Consider the following 6,471-nt stretch of genomic DNA (forward strand, 5'->3'; position numbering starts at 1 on the left):
CAGTCCTGGTTTAAAATCCACTTTGTCAGCAATTAAATAGCTACCCCCGCTTTTTTTTTTCCGCATTCCTGTTGTAGTGAGTATTGTTTTCCATCCTTTTACTCTCATTCAATACATTTCTTTTTGGAATATTTTGTTTTGTTTTGTTTTTTTGTATCAGGGATCAAACTCAGGACCTTGTGTTTATAAGGCAGGCATGGTGCAACTGAGCTAAATCCCTGGCCCTAAATCTGTTTCTTGTATGTAGCACATTGTTGGATCTTGCTTCTTGATCCATTCTACCAGTCTGTTTCCTTTGTTTTGGTTAGTTGAGACCATTTACATTGATGGTTATAACTGATATGTATTGACTTATCCTTGTCATGATATTTTTCTATCGATGGTTCTGTGTTTCCCCCTATCTGTTTAATTACTTGCATTGACTGCTGGATACATTCTGTTGGGGTTCATAGAGTTGTAGTCCTTGTTAGCTCTTTCTAGAATGTCCTTCAAAACACTCTGGAGTGCTGGTTTGATGGTCATGAAATTCTTCGGGTGTTGTCATGGAAGTATTTTATTTCTCCATCAATTCTGAAAGGTAGTTTTGCAGGGTATATCAATCTGGTTTGGAAATTTTCTTTCAGGGCTTGAAACACTTCAAGCTTTCCTTGACTTGAGGGTGTTGAGAAATCTGTGATTCTGATGAGTTTTCCATTATCAGTGATTTTTTTTTCCTCTAACAGCTTTTAATTTTATTTATTTATTTTTGAGACAGGGTCTTGCTACATAGTTCAGATTGAACTTCAACTCACCATGTAGCCAAGGCAGGCCTTAAACTCAAGGCAATCCTCCTGCCTCAGCCTTCTGAATGCTGGGATTACAGGGATGTGCCACCACACCCAGCTTCTAACTGCTTTTAACTTTTGTGTTCAATTTCTGGAATCTTGAGTATTATCTGCCTTGATGTCAGATGTTTTTATCATGACTAATTGTAGTTCTATATGCCTCATTTATCTGTATGTCAAGTTTTTTCACATTTGAGAACTTTTCTGCCATTACTTCTGTGAACAGGTTTTTTTATATGTCATTTGCACTATCTTCTACTTTTTTATTGAGTTTGATTCATCTTAAGGTATTCTTTGCATCATCGAGCAGCTGTTGGATTCATTTTTCATGATTCCTTGTTCTTTTTAAGAAATATTTGTTTTCATTGTTAACTACAATCCTGTCTTCCATAACTGATATCATTTCTTCACATTGGCTCATTCTGCTGTGTATACTTTTAGCAAAATTTTTAATCTCCTGCATATCTATTTGAATCTGTTTAATGGATTTCGTTTCTTTCCTATGTTGGGCATTTATAGTTTCCATCATTTTCCTAAGAGCCTCTATTTTTTTTTTAATTTGTATCTGCTCTAGAGTTGCTATGTCTTTCTATGGTCACTATCTTTGCAGTTATATGAGAATTATTCCTGATTGGATTTTTTTCTGTAGCCTTATTAATCTGTTTTTCATTCATACCACTTCAGACAGTCCAGATGGGTGGCTTTCAAATTGTTCCACCTCGTTGTCCTCTGGGTTTGCCTCTGGTGAGCTCAAAGTCTGGGGTTACATCTTGCTTAAGTGTCTTCTCATTTTCTTTTTTTAAAAAGTTTAATTCCCTTGTTGATGCTTATAAATTGCTTATGGCAGGTAACTTTATTACTAGTATTTAGAACTGTTAGGAAATGACTACTTCTCTGAGGTGTCTTCCAGGTATCTTCCTGCTATTTGGCCTGGCCCCTTTGGCACTGGCCTATAGTATTGTTTATGACTCTTAGGCAATCTCAGTCTTGGCATAACAGGAAGAATAATTGATTAGAACAATTATGTTACCTTGGCTAAAGTAGTAAAATCAGCAATAACAGAAGCATCAAACACAGCCTAGAAAATGATAAACTGTGGCAACTAGTAATTTGCCACCTTTAACTGTATAAACTATATTTGTGGTTATATAACAAAATCTAAAACAAACCAGAAAATTGTATGCAGTAAATATGCCCTCAATATGGCAATTTTACCCTCAGGAGAGAAATTTTAAAAGAGGATAGGGTGAGATTAGAAGCAAGGCTGGAGTATGTGAACTTTGGGATATTGGAGAAAAAGAGAGAAAGAAGAAATAAAAACAAGAACAGAACAACAGCAAACTGAAACGTTTACACTCATATAAATACAAGAAATAAGGAAGAAAAAAGATGTGAGCCGGGTGTGGTGACACACGCCTGTAATCCTAGCACTCGGGAGGCTGAGACAGGAGGATCGCTGTGGGTTCAAGACCAGCCTGGGCTACATAGTGAGTTCCAGGTCAGTTTCAACTACATAGTGAGACCCTGTCTCAAAAAAATAAAATAAAATAAAAAAGAAAACAAAAACAAAACACAAAAAGAAATAAAAGAAGAAAAAATGTCCACTTTAGGCTGTGTCTCTGCTGTCACCAGTAGACAAGAGTGGGCAGACAGAATCCTGATCAAGCTGGGCGTGGTGGCGCACACCTGTAATCCCAGCACTTGGGAGGCTGAGGCAGGAGGATCGCTGTGAGTTCACAACCAGCCTGGGCTACATAGTGAGTTCCAGGTCAGTCTCAACTACATAGTGAGACCCTTTCTCAAACAAAACCACAAAAAACAAAAACCAGAATTCAGATCACAGTTGATTAATCCTAGCAAGCTAGCCACAGATTTATCGAGCAGTGGTGGATAATCCCAGCAGGCCTGTACCTTAAATTCCACTGAATTTCAGGCTGGTTTCTTACTATGAGGCTGGATCCTGCAACGTTCAATATGCCTCCTGCCAGCTTGAACTTGTCTCCCTGCTGGTTTGAATAGAGCTGTTTGACCTCCTGCCAATTTGAACTTGATCCTGTCTCACCCTGACACTGGGAGCCACTAGATGGAGCCACCCTGCAGCCTCACTGAGTTCCAAGCTAAATTGGTCCCTCTCCAAGACGGTTACTGGCCAATTGGTCTTTTCTGGGGGGAATCTGAACACAAATAACTCATCAGCAACTGCAGTCTGCTGCATCCACTGCTCTGTTGCACTGGTGCATTTGTCTGTGGAGACCTCTGGGCTTGCCAATAGTCACCATGCATATGCAAGTTCCAGCCATCTTCCCCTCCAATGAGTCAGCACTCAGGGGAACGCGCCCATATGCCACCTCCTTCTGTGTTGAGCTTTCTACTTTCCTCATGGGCTTCAATTCTTGCTTGAGATCCTCACTGGGTCCCAGGGCTCCACTTCTCTTCTCTTCCTCGTGTTGCCATGATCCAGGGTCTGGACACCAAATCTGAAAGAGGTTGTTTCTCTACTGTTCACTACTTTCTTCTTCCCCAGAAATTCCCCAAGGACATTTTTTTTTTTTTTTTTTTTTTTTTTTTTTTTTACACTTGTGAGTCAGGTGTGGTGTCATTGAGCTAACCCCTACCCACCCACCCTGGACATTTTTAAAAGCAAGTACTTTTATCTTCAGGGCAGCAGGTTTTCATAGACTTCCTGTATCAGTTACCCTGGGCACCTGGAGAAAGGTAGATTCCTAAAGAATAGCCTGGACAACGTGCCCACCCCCACGTGCCCACATGCTAGTTACCAGTGGCCTTGTTATTTCTTAGCTATGAGGGTGGAAGCCATTTCTTGCGTTACCATCTTGGGTCAAATCAGTGTTTGCTTTTGGTCCCACATCACCTGTGTAGCCAGTTCCTTGTCCTAAATCCTCCTGCTGCTGAGGAACTGTGGTTTCGACTTTCCTAGACTCCCATACACCGGGATAGCCTACCTTCCTTGAGCATACAGCCGGATAGATCTTTCTGATCCTGGGACTCAGGAAGATACATGGGTACACAGTCAAACTTCTAAAAGGGGACCGTCAAATCGTTTGCTTAAGTCACAGGAAGGGATGACACAAATGACAGAGAGCCTCTATGATCCCCGACTGAGAGAGCCTTCTGAACAGCAGTCTCATTGGGCCACCTGGGACCAACAAAGTCACCCCGAAGAAAGGAATGGAAGGTAAGAGAAGCATAGGTCCCTGCGCCACCCGTGAGCTCAGGGTCCAGGCTTCTCCAGTTCCTTCTAAGACAACAGAAATACTGGCTTCTGGGGAAAAACTGGACTCTTCATCTGCTTATTCTGTGCTGTTGGAGACGGAACCCCAGGCCTTGTGCGTGCCGGCCAAGAGCTCTACCGCTGAGCTGTGTCCTCAGCCCTGATTCAAAACTTAGTTGTAATTATGAGGGTATTTATACACGAAGAAATGATAAATATCCCACTAGGGCAGGGGTGGCGAAGCTTTTAGAACTTTCACTTTTGTTTTGTTTGGTACCGGGGATGGTCCTTGTGCTTGTGAGGCAGGCGGCAGAACCACGGAGCTAAATCCCAGGCCTAAGAGCTTTCAGTGTTAACGACCTACTGTGGCACGAGTCCCATAGGCTCTCCACCACTGACATAGGGGCTCAAATCTCCAGTCTTTCTCAGCACTGGGGATCAAACCCAGCATTTCCTACAGATTAGGCAAGTGCTAGACCACTCTGCTATACTCCAAGTCCCTACCTTTTTTGTTCTTATTTTGGGACAGTTTTACTATATAGCCCATCCTGATTTCAAACTCACAGTGATCTTCCTGGTTCAGCCTCTTATGTGCTGGGATCATAGGTGTGAGCCACCATACCCAACCCAGCTGTGTTTAAAAATATCTCTTAAGTTTTTAGTGTATGTTCTGCACACCTTTATTCTTATTACATGTGTAGAACTGATAGAAAAACTTAAGTCACACGTTACTTGCAAGTATTGGTTTCCTTGGATCCAAGTCCCATGATGCAGGAGCTGTGGACACACTGGCTGGGGAGAAGTGTGGCTTCCCCAGGAGTCAGAGGGTAACGGCAATTCCCTGGAAGCCACCTCTGGGGACTAAGGGACTGCAGTCACCAGTGCTCTAAGAGAGACATGCATTACAATTATTTCACCTTCAGAAGATACTTTATAAAAATATGTATTTCTTGGACTGGGGATTTAGCTCAGTGGCACCACACCTGCCTTGCAAGCACAAGGTCCTGAGTTCCATCCCTGGTACCAAAACAACAACAACAACAACAACAACTAAAACAAAACTATTTCTCAAATGACGGCACATTTACATGTATATTTTTTTATTTAAGTCTACTGTTCTTTTCTTATAAGGCTTTTTAGCAGCTGACAGTATTTTATTATACCACCTTTACTGAATATTATGAACAGCGTGTTTATAAGCTGATTATTACAATGTTTAACAAAATTTTTGTACATCATTCTGCATACACATGAAGACAGTGCTAAGGAATTCTTGAGGATTTGTAAGTTTGTATTCACACCAGGCGATACATAAGAATGTTTACTTCCCCACTCTTGCCAAGATTAAAAAACACACCACCCACTCAAAAACCAAACCAAATCCTTCACCTTTACTGTGAAGGATGGGAAAATATACTTATATGATATTATGCATCTTTTCACATCTTTAAGAGCCATTTATATTTACTGAGAATGATGTTTCTTGAAAATACAATCTGCTAATTTTCTACTGAGTTGTTCACCTTTTTCTGAATGAGCTGGTAGACGTCACACAGAAATGAATTAGGTCTCTGGGAAGAACTGTAACTATTTCTTCCCCCCTGCTTGCCATGTATTCCAGCTTTTCTCTATGATAATTTTGTCATGCAGAATATTTCATTTTTACAAAGGCAATTTTTATCTAAAATATAGTACACACATAATAATCTATTAACTCTTTTAATCGTCATATTCTCAACATCTGCAACCTATGGTATTCCTTTGGAAACCGAACATGCTCGTATTCCCCTACTAGAATGAGAGGAAAAAGTAACCCTATGTTCTAATGATGGCACAAAACATTTATTTATTTATTGGTTCAGAGATCGAACTCCGGACCTTGCGCTTGTGAGGCAGGCGGCGACACCACTGAGCTAAATCCCCAGCCAAAACATTTACTATTTTTTTTGATACTGGGGATCGAACTCCGGACCTTGTGCTTGTGAGGCAGGTGGCAGTACCTCTGAGCTAAATCCCTGGCCCAAACATGTATTATTTTTAAAAAATAGGCATACATGGTAGGAAGACAAGAAAGATTAATACAGAAATTAAAATTTACCTCAAAACCAACTTTTGAAACCAGCCTGTGACCTCAGCACTCAGGAAGCTGAGGCAGGAGGAGTGTGAGTTCTGGGCAAACCTGAACTACACAGAGAGACTCTGTCTCAAAAAAATCCCCCAAAAAACCAAATATAAAAAAACAACTTTTGTCAGGAAGACTTCTTCAAAGCCAAGTGAAGAGCAGAAATACAGAAATCTACATAATATTGGTTTTCTTTCTTTTTGATTTGGACTATTCCAGGAAGACTTAATCAGATAACTTTGAATTTGAGGAGTTCCAACAAGGCCCATCCTAAATGTTGAATTTGCTCTTAG

The sequence above is a fragment of the Fukomys damarensis genome, unplaced genomic scaffold (genome assembly GCF_012274545.1).
Source record: "Fukomys damarensis isolate Sample0158 unplaced genomic scaffold, DMR_v1.0_HiC HiC_scaffold_12, whole genome shotgun sequence".
NCBI lineage: Eukaryota > Metazoa > Chordata > Mammalia > Rodentia > Bathyergidae > Fukomys > Fukomys damarensis.